General features: G+C 42.6%; 1 protein-coding gene across 7 annotated transcripts in view; it reads left to right on the top strand.

Annotated features, from left to right (window-relative positions):
- The window catches only part of celf4 (CUGBP, Elav-like family member 4), a 1,183,497-nt gene that overhangs the window by 1,101,045 nt on the left and 67,516 nt on the right, over positions 1-14,936 (top strand). The window lies entirely within an intron of this gene.

Below are 14,936 nucleotides of genomic sequence, written 5' to 3'. Positions count from 1 at the left end.
CTGCAAGAGCTTTCCGAAACAAAAATGAGAACAATGTTAACTTTGTGGTGTATGTTTCCTAGAGATCTTGCCAAGAAGCTGCGGATAGTATAGGATGCTGCACAGTGGCACAGTGGTTAGCACTGCTGACTGACTGACAGCGCCAGGAACCTAGGTTCAATTCTGGCTTGGGTCACTGCACGTTCTCCCTGCGTTTGCATGGGTCTCCTCTAGGGGTCTCCGGTTTCCTCCCACAGTCTGAGCAACGTGCTGGTTAGGTGCATTGGCCATGTTAAATTCTCCCTCAATGTACTCGAAAAGGTGCCGGAGTGTGGTGACTAGGGGATTTTCACAGTAACTTCATTGCAGTGTTAATGTAAGCCTTACTTGTGACACCAATAAATGAACGTAAACTTCAAAGGCCGAGTTCAGCTTTAACAGGTCTCCTGAGTCTGAGTAGTTTTTGTTATCCAGCAAATTATTATTCTCCCAAGTCTGAGGCTTGGTTTAGTGAGTGAGTTTCAGGAAACCAGATAAAGGAATGTTCACCGTCTTCACACTATTACAAGGGAACGACAAACTAGAGAGTTTACTCTGCTGCATGCAGTCGCCTTTCTCAGATGTCAGTATAATGACTGATATTGACTATGTATGATCTGACCACTTTATATTGTGGACTGAGTGGAACAGGAAGGGTGTCAATAGGCCTTCATAGTGGAGATCTGTTAGAACGTGAAGGTTAATGGGATTTTTAAAACAACAGTAGTACACACCTGTCAATATTTTTTCTCTTAACTATGATATAAAGCTGAACTAAAATGATTAAAATATTACATATTCTGAACATGTATTTAATGACCATTTTCAGATATTTTGTGTGTCAGCCATTGCTCAGTTGACAGCACTCTCATCTCTAAGTCAAGAGATTGTGGGTTTGAACCACCCCTTCCAGAAGTTGAATATAAAACCCTGGTGTGGAGTGCCACATTGTCAGAGATGCCATCTCTCAGATGAGCATTAAACTGATGCCTCTCAGGCAGATATAACTGATCCCTTGGCTCTATTTTAAAGAAGACCAGGGAGGTGTCCCCAGTGCCTTGGCCAATATTTATCCCTCAATTAACATCACAAAGGCAAATTAATTGGTCAATAGCACATTCTTGTTTATGGGATCTTGTTGTTTGCAAATTGGCTGCCATGTTTCCAATATTACAATACTTCATAATTGCTTCATTGGCTGTAGAGTGCTTTGAGATTGCCTGAAGTCATGATAAGTGTCAAATAAATGCAAGTTTTTTTCATTTGGCATAATAGCACAATGGTTAGCACTGCTGCTTCACAGTGCCAGGTATCCAGGTTCAATTTCAGCCTCGAGTCACTGTCTGTGTAGAGCTTACATGTTCTCCCCATGTCTGTGTGGGTTTCCACCACCAGTCCAAAGATGTGCATGCGGTCGGGTGGATTGGCCATGCTAAATTGCCCCTTCGTGCCAGAGGGATTAGTGGGGTAAATACATGGGGTTACTGGGATAAAGTCTGGGTGGGATTATTGTCGGTGCAGGCTCAATGGGCTAAATGGCCTCCTCCTGCGTGATAGGGATTACAATTTTCCCTCCACTCTGGCCAGAATTACAGAACAAGAAGACCCACCAAATTCCAGTATCCCTCCTTTCTTATTTGAACTTGATTCCAATGGCCATAACAAGGTGATAACATTCTGAATGAGATTTGATTTTCTACTCATTAACTGAATAGACAGTACTAGGTCCCAAAGTAATTGGGCCAGACCAGCATGCAATTGGTATGTCAACAAACCTTTATTTGTACTAATCAAATTATGCAATAACTTTAAATGATTGATGGTGCCAGAAATAGCTAGAATTAAATGAGTATTTCCAGGAGTGAAAATAGAGCATACTGTTCGTTCAGGGTTGTTTGTTTGAAAACTGAATTGTCTAATAGGTATTTTCAGTCATCGCAATAGATTTTTGGACATAAAATGAAGCTCCAAAGAACTGAAGCAATAAGCAAGTTATTTCTTTCTTGATGCCTTTGATGTTGCACTTATTATTGTGCAAATATTTTCATCTTGTCATCTGACCTTTCGGATATCAAATTGTTATTGTTCTATATTTATTGCAATATCTTTCCAAATGAGGAAAATGTTTCGCAAATTCACTTTGGCAATAATTTAATCATTGCATGCCTTCTGAATTGATTTAATTTTAATTGCTTTCCAGATCAGAGTGAGAATGTTCTTAGTTGTCTGTCCTAAGAATGATTACACTAGTGAAGTTATACCGCAGTCATTTTTCATTGCAGTGCAAGATTTACACCAGACATTAGACGCACTTCAGAAGCACCTCATATTCTGCTTAAGCACTCTCTGGCACACACCATCTTTGGGTTCTGTGCAGCAAATGTGTCGCAATGACAAGAATACCATTAGAAAACTTTTTTTAAAAATATTCCTTTGTTCTAAAAAAGAAGTGAGAGCAATTAGTATAGGTTGGTATTTGATGGTTGGCATAGACATGCTGGTCTGAAGGATTTGATTCTGTGCTGTATGATAGTCTGGGATGAATTTTACCATCCTGCCCGCCACGGGAAATGGAGCAGGCGAGGGTAGACCACAGAATGGTCCATTGACCTCGGATGGGATTTTCCAGTTTCGGGGTGAGCACAGCTAGAAAATCCTACCCTATGACTTGAGAAATTATTATGTTGCAAACGGTATTGTTGAGAATGACTGATGTCTGTGAAATAGATTTGTTTGAAATTTGGACAAAATGTTCCACAAGGGTCAGGGTTGGGAATCAGGTGGCTGTTGTTGCTGGAGGACAGTAGTGATGGATACATATATATTTTGAAATTTAGTTTGTTTACCTTTTGAAATCAGTAAATACTTATTGGAATATTGATGGGACTGTTAACCTCATGGTTATGGCACTGTACTGGCAATGAATGTAAGGCTAGTGAGGCTAAATCCCACCATGGCAACCTGACTGAATTAAGGTTGTAAAACATCCAAGGCATATCACAGGAATGTTACCAAATATAATTTAACACCAAGCCTCATAAGGAGATATTAAGATAGATGACCAAAAGCTTGGTCAAATCAATTGTTCTTCGGCAATGTTTTAAAGAGAGAGAGGTGGCGAATCGGAGAGGTTTGCAAAGGGAATTTCAGAGCTTATGGCTCAGGAAGTTTTGGGTGGCATAGTGGCACAGTGCCAGTTAGCACTGCTGCCCTCACAGTGCCAGGGATCCAGGTTCAATTCCAGCCTCGGGTCACTATCTGTGCAGAGTTTGCACATTCTCCCTGTGTCTGTGTGGGTTTCCTCCGGGTGCTCCAGTTTTCTCCCACGGTCCAAAGATGTGCCGTTGGGTTGATTGACCATACTAAATTGACCCTAGTGTCAGGGGGATCAGCAGGGTAAATGAGGGTTATGGGAATAGGGCTTGGGTGGGATTGTTGTTGGTACAGACTCGTTGGACCGATTGGCCTCCTTCTGTCCTGTAGGGATTCTATGATTCTGTGGATTCTGGCTGAAAGCATGATGAACGGTGGTCGAGCAATGAAAATCAGGGATTCAGAAGAGGCCAGAATTTGAGGAATGGCGGTGTCTCAGCGGGTCACAAAGCTGGCTGAAATGATAGAAATAGGGATGGACAAGGCCATGGAGAGATCTGAAACCAAGGATGAGAATTTTAAAACTGAAACTTTATTGGACTGGGTGGAAAAGTCATGAGCACGGGGTGATATATGAACAGGACTTGGTGTGAATTAGCATTCTGGCAGCAGAACCTGGATAATCAAGTTTATAGAAGGTGCAAAGTGGAAGGCTGGCCAGAAGAGTTTTGGAATCTTTAAAAATTCATTGATGGAACTTGGGCATCACTGGCTGGCTGGCATTTATTGCCCACTCCTAGTTGTCGTTGTTCAGAGAGCAGTTGAGAACCAACCACATTGCTGTGGCTCTGGAGTCATTTGTAGGCCAAACCAGGCAAAGACAACAAGTTTCCTTCCCTAAAGGACATCAGTGAACCAGATGCATTTTTATGACAATTGAAAATGCTTTCATGCTCATTGATAGATTCTTAATTCAAGATTTTTTTTATTGAATTCAAATTCCACCACCTGCCGTGGTGGGATTCGAACCGGTGTCCCCAGTATATTAGCTGAGTTTGTGAATTAATAGTCCAGTGATAATACCACCAGGCCATCGCCCCACCCCCCCCCAGTGTGTGTATGGCCATGTATCAAAGGAACAAAGGCATGGAGGAGACTTTCAGCAGCGGAGAAGCTGAGTTGAGAAAGAGATGAGTGATATTATGGCTGTGGACGTTAATGATCTTGGTGATTTTAGGAGAAATTGGGTGAGCTAATACCGTAAAATAAGCGTGAGAGGAATTGTTGTGTCATTTAAAAAAAACTGGCTTCCTAATGTATTTCAAGGAAATCACATCTTCCATTCTTATCTATTCTTGCCTGCCTGTTACTCCAGTCTCACACCTTGTGATTGGTGGCAAAGGGCCTCAGGAAAGTAAGGCTCAGATTTTCACTCCCAGGACAAATGTGCAGCTTCAGGAGAATTCCTGCCCGCCATTTTGACTTTTGTTCCAGGGTGTGGAGAGGCTGGATTGAAAGTCAGACCCTGGCCTTTGGAACAGATGTGGAGGCTGCTGGATGTAGAGACAGGCTGGATGAAAGGCCTGGCTGTGTTCTCCAGCACACTGTTGAATTAAATAGAAAAAAGATTGAAACAGGAAACAGCCCTCCAGCCCCAACCTGTTATCCCCTTATTCCCTCACTTCCCCTATACTCTCCATGCCTATGTCATCTCATGACCGCCATGGCCCCTCATACTTCATACACAAGCACATACCCCTCCAATCACCCCTATAGCCTTCAAATGCCTATGACACCACCCACCCCCTCACATTCCCATGGCTCTTTATAGCCATTATGCCATCTTTGTGCTATCCCATGTCAATTGATGACCCCACACATTATCCTTTGGCCTTTTTTCCTCCATGCCAACTCACCTGATACCCTTTTACAGTTTTTGACAATTCTTTGATGGCTTTGACATTTCTTTGACAGGTTGACAGTTCCAGTGCACTTTGTACATACGATCATGTTTACTATTAACAATCTCCATAGAGGTACTTTGCCTATCCAAATTAATCCAGCACTTCTACATAATCTGGGCTTCACACTCCTGGCCTACCAAAATCCCACTTCTGTGGAGGCAGCTAATGAATTAAATGGCATTTGCAAACACTGGCCCAACAACAGTCCCAACCTCACAAAAATAGAGAGCGCTGTGTTCGAGTGTCACACTTAGGATCTCCAGGATCATCCATCATTTTCTCCACAATGGCTAATCAATGACTATATTTGCAGGAAGTGTGTACAAATGAGGGTCCTAATAGATCACTTAGATCAACTGAATGCCAGGTGTATGCACAAAGGAGCATGCATATAGTGGAGGGCAGCATAGACAGAAGTTTCAGGAAGGTGATTGCACCCAAAGTTGAGGAAGATAAATGGGTGAAAATCATAAACAGTAGGCAGTCAGTGCAGGAGCCCCGTAAGGCTTTCCCCCTCCTTCCCTCAACAGATGATGTTGATGTGTTGGAAAGGGTACAGAAGAAATTTACTAGGATGTTGCCTCATTTGAAGAATATGGACTATGAAGAAAGGCTGAAAAAACTTGGATTGTTTTCATTGGCGCACCAGAGGTGAAGGGGGAGCTGATAGCGGTTTACAAGATTATGACAGACTTGGATAGAATGGATAGTCAGAGTCTTTTTCCCAGGGTTGAAGGGTCAATTACTCAGGTATAGGTTGAAAGTGAGAGAGGGAAAGTTCAAAAGAGATGTAAGGGGCAAGTTTTTCACACAGAGTGTGGTGAATGCCCGGAATGCACTGCTGGAGGAGGTGGTGGAAGCAGATTCTAGAACAACGTTCAAGAGGCATCTGGATAGATACATGAATAGGCAGGGAATAGAGGGATATGGACCATGTAGAGGCAAGAGAATATCAGATCTGGGTGACATCTGTGTTGACACAGACTTGGTGGGCCGAAGTGCTGTACTGTTGGCTGTTCTAAATGCTTACCTTTATATCTGGAAGACTAGATATAAAGAAGATAGAAGTCATAATTCTGCAATACAAATTTCCCGTTTCACTGTACCTGAAGTGTTGTGAGCAGTTCTGGATACCACAACTTAGGAAGGGTGTATTGGAGGGGGTGCAGCATAGATTCACAAAAATGATACCTAGATTCAAAGGGTAAAGCTACAAGGACAGATCAACAAACTAGTGTTGTATTCCGTGACATTTAAAAGATTAAAGGGTGAATTGATCAAAGATTTTAAGGTATTAAAGGGAATAGATCAGGTAGATTGGGAGAAACTATTCCTGCTATTGAAAGCTGAATTGCTTACTTTTGCTCCTACATCTTATGACTTATAACTAAGTGGGGGAGGGGGAGCATGGTTTAAAAATTAGAACTGGACATTCAGAAGTGATTAGGAAACGCATCTTAGAAGGTTAGAACTCTCATCCATAATGATGATTGATTCAAGATCGTTTATTAATTTTAAAACTGAGTTGATAGCGTTTTGCAGTTGGAAGACATTAAAGAGTATGGGACAACGGAGGGTTTGGAGTTAGGCCACAAATCAGCCATTATCTTACTGAGTGACAGAACAGGCTTGAAAGGCTGAAAGGCCCCCTCCTGTTCCTATAGCCTTTTCCTGCTCCGCGCTTAATTCTGTTTAGAAATACTTTCTGGTCCTCATAATTGTGAGATTGATTGCTTGGTGGAAGGAAATTCCTGGCTATTTTATATTATTTAGCTGGTGCTGTCACTGCCTTTAGTGACGGACAAGCAATGCAACGTGTTGTCCTCTGCTGAGTGAGCATCCCAACTGTGTCAATACAGATGGGTGAGTTCCATGGATTGAATGGTCAGTGCTTTCATCTCCTAACCCCTCGCTTCACTCTTTTATTCAAAAGCTGGAATTGATGATCCCCTTGTCACTAACTTCTCAACTTACTCCTCACGACTACTTTCACAGAAAAGGATATCCAGACCGATTTCTTCAAAGGGATTCAAGGACCGAGTCCAGATTGTTTTCCTACTATTATATACCAACTTAACCTGCGAGCAGAGGACCAAGATTGAACTTTTGCTTTCAGGGCAGGCAGCTACCAGGAATTTTAGTCAACGGTGCGGACAGGCAGAGATGTGCTGAAGCGCCATGTCACTATTCAAATGTGGGAAATATATTGTGCAGTATAATAGGAACAACAGAACAGGAGGAGGCCATTCAGCCCATCCAGTTTGTTCAGTCATTCAATTAGATTATGGCTGATTATCTTTCTCAACACCACTTTCCTGTGCTTTATCCATATTCCTTGATGTCATTAGTCTCTAGAAATCTATCGACTTCAGTCTTAAACATGCCCAATGACTGAGCTTCTACAGTGCTCTAGGGTAGAGACTTACACCCTCTGAGTGAAGAAATCCCTCTTCTCTCAGTCTTAAATCGCCTGCCTTATCTTGGGATTATGTCCCCCTGGTTTTAGATTCACCGGTCAGGGAAAACATCCTATATACATCCATCCTGTTAGCCCCTGTAGGAATTTTGTAAGTTTCAATGAGGATATACCTCATTCTTTGAAACTCAAAGGAATCCAGACCCAGGCACCTCAATTTCTCCTCAGAAGACAATATTGTATCTCAGGGATTAATCTGGTGAATCTTTGTTGCACTCCTTCTATGGCAAGTATATACCTCTTTAAATAAGGGATAAAACTGTACACAGTACTCCAGGTGTGGTCTCAAAAGGCTCGATGTAACTGCAGCAAGATGTTTTTATTCTTGTACTTTGCAACAAAGGCCAGCATACCATTCATCTTCCTAATTGCTTGCTATCCCTGCATACTATCTTTCAGTGACTCATGAACAAAGATACCCAGGTTCCTTTGGACATGAACACTTCCCAATATCTCACCATCAAACCAGCCTCCCATACACTGATTCTTTTCTACATTTCCCACTGCCTCAGCAAACAGATTGACCGGCAGTGCAGGCTTGAGTTCTACTTCTACTCCTATTTCATATGTTTGTACATATGTTCATATGTTAGATATACATTTCCCAAAGGCACAAAGGGAAAGGTGAATCTACTGTGGTAAATGAGAGAAGTTAAATGCCCCCACGCACCCTGGACATTCTGTCTTCCACTTTCTTCCTTCGGGAAAAAGATACAAAAGTCTGAGGTCGCGTACCAACTGACTCAAGGACAGCTTCTTCCCCACTGCTGTCAGACTTTTGAATGGCCTTACTTTGCATTAAGTTGATCTTTCTCTACACCCTAGCTATGACAATAACACTACTTTCTGCACTCCCTCAATTCCTTCTCTATGAATGGTATGTTTTTTCTGTATAGCGCAAGAAACAATACTTTTCAGTGTATTTTAGTACATGTGACAATAATAAATCAAATCAAATCAAAATGGAAGAAATGTTCTGCCTTTTTTTATCAAAGTGAATAACTTTCATGCTTATTTACGTTAAATTCCATCTGCCATGTCCTAGTCCATTCACTTTGCCTCCTGACTCCTATTGAAGCCTCCTTGCATCCTCCTCACAATTTACTTACTCACCCAGTTTGGTGTCATCAGCAAATTTGGAAATATTACAATTGATTCCCATATCCAAATCATTGATATTGATTGTGAACAGCCGTGGCCCCAGCACTGATCCTTGCTGTTACTAGTTGTTACTGAGAAAGTTGTCTATTGCTGCTCTGATTCCTGTTTGTTAACCAATTCTGAATCCATATTAGTACATTTCCTCTAAACCCATACACTCTAATTTGATTAACCTCCAATGTGGGGCCATATCACGGTAGGCTGGTAGAAAAGGTTAAGGCGCATGGGATACGAGGCCAGGTAGCTAGGTGGATTGAGAACTGGTTGGGAAATAGGAGACAGAGGGTAGTTGTGGAGGGTACCTTGTCGGGCTGGAGGCCAGTGACCAGTGGTGTGCCGCAGGGCTTGGTACTGGGACCTCTCCTCTTTGTAGTCTACATAAATGACTTAGAAGAGGGAGTAGGTGGTGTGATCAGCAAGTTTGCTGATGACACCAAGATGGCAGGGTTGGCGGGTACAGAACTGGATTGTCAGGTGATACCACAGGATATAGATAGGTTGGTGCAGTGGGCAGATAGGTGGCAGATGGCATTTAATCCTGACAAATGCGAGGTGATGCATTTTGGAAGGAATAATGCAGAGAGGAGCTATGTGATAAAAGGTAAGCCGATTAGGAGTATAGACGTACAGAGGGACCTGGGAGTGCAGGTTCACAAATCCATGAAGGTTGCGTCACAAGTGGAGAACGTTGTTAGGAAGGCTTATGGGATGTTAGCCTTTATTGGAAGGGGCTTAGAGTATAAAAGCTGCCGTCTAATGCTTCAGTTATACAGAACGTTGGTTAGACCGCATTTGGAGTACTGCGTCCAGTTCTGGTCACCTTATTACCGGAAGGACGTGGAGTCTCTGGAAAGGGTGCAGAGGAGGTTTACCAGGATGTTGCCTGGCATGGGGGGACTGGGTTACGAGGAGAGATTGAAGAGACTGGGGCTATTCTCCTTGGAAAGACAGAGATTGAGAGGGGACATGATAGAGGTATATAAGATACTGAAGGGAATAGATAGAGTTAATAGTGAGAGACTGCTCCCTAGACTGGGTACGAACACGAGAGGTCATCACTTAAGGGTGAGGGGGGGGAGGTATAATTTGGAGGTAAGAGGAAGGTTCTTTACGCAGAGAGTTGTGGGGGTCTGGAATGCGCTACCGAGTAGGGTGGTGGAGGCAGGAACGTTGGACTCGTTTAAGATGCAGTTAGATAGGCACATGAGTGAAACGAGAATGGAGGGATATGGTAGGGGCTATTAAATAGGGTTAAACCTCGGGAGACACCGGAAGGGCAGGCTGTATGATTAATATTTTTTGTCTTTATTCCACAGGTGGAGGTCCACCTCGTGTCAAGCGAGGGGCATGCACACGGCGGGTCGTGCGTGGGCTGCTCTTGGAAGTCCAGGAGTGGCCTAGTACTTCATGTCGGTGTGTGTGCTTGATCCTGGACCGATAGACGGGCTCCACAACAACTCAGTGACTAGCACTGCTAGCTGTGCAGATACATGGATTTGGGCCTGTGTCTGTGGGAGTTTGCGCATTCTCCCTGTGGTTGCGTGGGTTTCCTCCGGGCGCTCCGGTTTCCTCCCACACCCCAAAGATGTGCTCTTAGGCTAATCGGTTTCCACCAAATTGACACTATTTCTTCCCTTAATCTGACTGAGTAGGGTCCCATTCGTAGACATGCAGGGTAGAATAGGTGTAGGGCGATGCGGCGGCGCGGGCTCGTTGGGCCGAAGGGCCTGTTTCCCGTGCTGGGTTGTTCTTTGTTCTTTGTTCTTTATCAAAGGCCATTTGAAAATCCAAATACACCCCATTCAATGGTTCCCCTTTATCAATGCTGCAAAGAGCACCAACAAGTTTATCAAGCATGACGTCCCTTTCTCAAATCCATGTGGAATCTGCCCAATTTGACCATTTTTTACTGAATGTCTCGTTATCATATCCTTTATGATAGATTCTAATACTTCCCTACTACTGACACCGAACTAACAGGTCTGTTGTTCTCCATTCTGTATCTTCCTCCCTTTTTAAATAGTGGGGTTACATTTGCAACATTCCAGTCAATAGGAACTAAATCAGAATCAAAAGAATTTTGGAAGATAACTATCAATGCACTCACTATCTCTCCTTCAACATTTTGGGATGAAGCTCATCTGGTCAGGAGGTTGAGCAATCTTCAATCCAGATAACTTTTCAAGTACTATGTCTTTATTAATTTCAATTTCTTTCGCTTCCTCAGTTTCACAAGTCACTTCATTGGGAAGATATCTGGGAGATTTTCTCTATTTTCTTCCATGAAGGCAGATGCAAAAAAACAGTTTAGTTTCTCCATCATCTCTGTCTTCCCTATTTCTCCTGCCCCCACATGTTAAGGGGCTTATATTTGTCCTGGCTAACTTTTCCTTTTTCACACACCTGAAAAAGCTTTTACAGTTTGCCTTTGTGTTCTTTGCTAGTTTGCATTCAAATATTATCTTTTCCCTTAATCAGTTTCTTGGTGGGTTCTAAACTGCTCTTAATTCTCACTTTTTCAAGCATAATTATGAATGACTTCCTTTGTTCTAATGCAGCCTTTAACTTCTCTTATTGACCCAGTAGATTTACCTTTCCCTTTGTGCCTTCAAGAAATGTATATCTAACATGTGAACATAAGAAATAGGAGTAGAAGTAGAACTCAAGCCTGCAGTGCCACTCAATCTGTTTGAGTTAGTGTTTCACATTGCGCACTCCCATCCACCCCGATAACCTTTGCTCCCTTGCCTAATAAGAACCTATTTATCTCTGCCTTAAAAATATTCAATGACCCATCTCCACCGCTTCTGAGACAAAGAGTTCCACAGTTACACAACCCTCTGAGAGAAAAAAATTCTCCCCCACTCTGTCCTATGGGGGAAACCCCTAATTTTAAAACTGTGTAGATTTGGTTAACCCAGTCTATGTGTAAATTGAAGTTGCCCCTTCTTACTGTATTAAACCATTAACATTACCATTGAGTGGCCTATAATTAACTCCCCAACAATATTTGCTGCCCCTTGCTATTTCCCAGCTCCACCGCACTAATTCTACATCTTTATCCTTTGACTTAAGATTCTCTGTCAATAATGTACTGATCTTGTTTCTTATTAAGAAGGCTACCCCAACTCCATGTCCTTCTTGCCTGAACCTCCTAAATACCAAATATCTTTGGATATTTTGTTCCTTGACTTGGTTGCCATGTCTCTGTAATGGCAATTAAATCATACCAATTTACCACAATTTATGCATTCAAATTATATCGAAATTATGTTATACTCAAATTATATTGGGCAGCACTGCTGCCTCACAGCGCCAGGATCCCAGGTTCAATTCCAGCCTCGGGACACTGTCTGTGCAGAGTCCGCACGTTCTCCCTGTGTCTACATGCATTTTCTCCAGGTGCTCCAGTTTACTTGCACAGTCCAAAGATGTGCAAGTTAGATTGATTAGCCATGATAAATTGACCCTAGTGTCAGGGGGATTAGCAGGTAAATATGTGGGGTTGCAGGAATAGGGACTGGGTGGTATTGTGGTTGGTGCAGGATTGATGGACCAAATGGCCTCTTTCTGCTCTGTAGGAGTTCTATGGAAATCATCAACTTTTTTGAGAATACTGTGTGGATTCAGTTAGACTGCTGCTTATTTAACATTATTCTCTGTTCTGATCCTATTTCATTCTTGCCAATACTTCTTCATCTTCCTTCTACTTTTGCTTTCTACTTTTCTACTTCCGTTTACCAGTTTTGTTTCCCTTAGATCTGAGCTCTCTCACGTTCCCATCCTCTGCCAATCTTGTTTAAATCCTCCCTAACAGTACTATCTCCCTGAAAGGATGTTAGTCACAGTCTTGCTAAGATGCAGCCCGTCTATCTTGTACATGTCCCACCGGCACTGAACTGATCCCAATGTTTCAGAAACTTGATGCCCTCCTATCTACATCAGTTATCCAGCCACATGTTCAATTGTTCAGTTCTCTTCCCTTTATGCTCACTAGCACATGAAACTGGAAGTAATCCTTTGCCTTTGAAATTCTGTTTTTCCGATCTGCTTCCGAGATCCCTGAAATCTGTTTTCAGGACTTCATCCCCCTTCCTACCTAAGCTATTGGTACCAACATGGACCATAACCTCTGCCTGATCCCCTCCCTGCTACCCAAAAATAATGCCCCATAACTGCTCCGTGGCATCCTTGACCCTGGTCACTGGGAGGCAGATTACCATCCTGGTGTCACAGCCATAGGAAAACCTGTTTGTTCCTCTAAATAATGAACCTTCTTTCACTACTCTTCTTCCTCCCCTCCTGTACAGCTGAGTTGCCAATGGTACCGTAAGCTTGACTCTGACTACACTCTTCCCAAGAACCAACGCCCTCCCTAATATCCAAAACAGAAACCCACTTAACAAGCGGAACTTCAGGCGACTCCAGCACTACCTGCCTGGTTTCTTGGATTGCCCAATGGCCATCCATTCCCTTCCTTCCCCCTAAACTGCAGTGTGACCACTCTCACTGAACATGCTATCCACATAGCTCTCGACCTCGTGTTGCGCCACACTGACTCCAGCCTCCACTCAAGTTCCAAAACGTGGAGCTCATGATTCTGCAGCAATTCCTGCACGAATAGCCATCTAGTTTACCAATCACATCCACTACTTCCCACATATTACAGAACATGCATTCCATACGACCAAGCTTCCCTGCCATGTCTTCAGCTGTGTTAAATTTATTTTACTTTGGTTTACTTATATTAATTTTACTTGGACTTAGTATAACTTACAACTATTGATAAACCTTATTGGTATTTTCTTCTATTTGTACTGAGGCAGCACCACACAGGTGACACCTATACAGCCTTGTATTCAGTGCTGCTGAGGGCCTCAAGGGGGAAGAGTGCTGGGCTCTAAGATCCCACGGTGTTCACCTGATTTACAGCTAAGCACAAAATTTTGGCCTTGCTCTCACCGTGCTGCTCAGACAGCTCAGCAATTGGATGCTACAGACTAACCTAGGGTGACCTACCTTTTAATTCTGAATCAGTCTCTTTCCGTTGGGGAATCATGTTGCAAGTGAACATCCCATCACTCTATGATGCCAAGGACAGGCATCAAACAGATTCTTTGAAGAACTAACATTTTGTTTTTCTGTTTCCACTACAAGTTATTGCTTTGATTTATTTTTCATAGCACAAGAGTAAAGGGAAACATCAATGCCAACTTATTGCTGCCCTGGAGGCATCTTTTTCAAACTTAAAATGGAGCAAAGCGTAATATTGAAGTTAATCTAGGAATTACTAAACATTATTTATTCAGTTTCAGTACAGTACAAATCAACTGGGGCAAATAAAAACTTATTCAAGATAAACTGATTGAACAAGCACCAATTTAAAGGACACAGTTTGGAAAAATTATACGATGGTTGCTTCAGAATGCTAATACCAGTGACAACATAGACAGCAGAAATAGATGAAATGTGTTAATTTTAAAATGTCAACAAAATGAAGATTGTTATTGACTTCAGGGAGCGTGAAGGAGAACATGCCCCTGTCTGTACCAATGGGGACGAAGTAGAAGGTGTCGAGAGCTTCAAGCTTTTAGGTGTCCAGATCGCCAACAACCTGTCCTGGTCTCCCCATGTTAACACTATAGTTGAGAAAGCCCACCAACGCCTTTACTCTCTTAGAAGACTAAGGAAATTTGGCATGTCAGCTATGACTCTCACCAACTTTTACAATTGCTCCATAGAAAGCATTCTTTCTGGTTGTATCACAGCTTGGTATGGCTTCTGTTCTGCCAAGACCGCAAGGAACTACAAAAGGTTGTGAATGTAGCCCAATCCATCATGCAAACCAGCCTCCCATCCATTGACTCTGTCTACACTTCCCGCTGCCTCAGCAAAGCAGCCAGCATAATTAAGGACCCCACACATCCCAGACATTCTCTCTTCCATCTTCTTCCATCAGGAAAAACATATAAAAGTCAGAGGTCACGTACCAACCAACTCAGGAACAGCTTCTTCCCTACTGCTGTCAGACTTTTGAATGGACTTACCTTGCGTTAAGTTGATCTTTCTCTACACCCTAGCTATGACTGTAATTCTGCACTCTCTCGTTTCCTTCTCTGTGGATGGAATGCTTTGCCTGTACAGCATGCAAGAAACAAAACTGTATGTTAATACATGTGACAATAATAAATCAAATCAAATCAAATTCAAATCAAATCATTACA

Source organism: Carcharhinus amblyrhynchos, chromosome 1 (genome assembly GCF_965287045.1).
Source record: "Carcharhinus amblyrhynchos chromosome 1, sCarAmb.v2.hapA, whole genome shotgun sequence".
Classification (NCBI taxonomy): Eukaryota; Metazoa; Chordata; class Chondrichthyes; order Carcharhiniformes; family Carcharhinidae; genus Carcharhinus; species Carcharhinus amblyrhynchos.
This window is presented reverse-complemented; position numbering and strand designations above follow the sequence as displayed.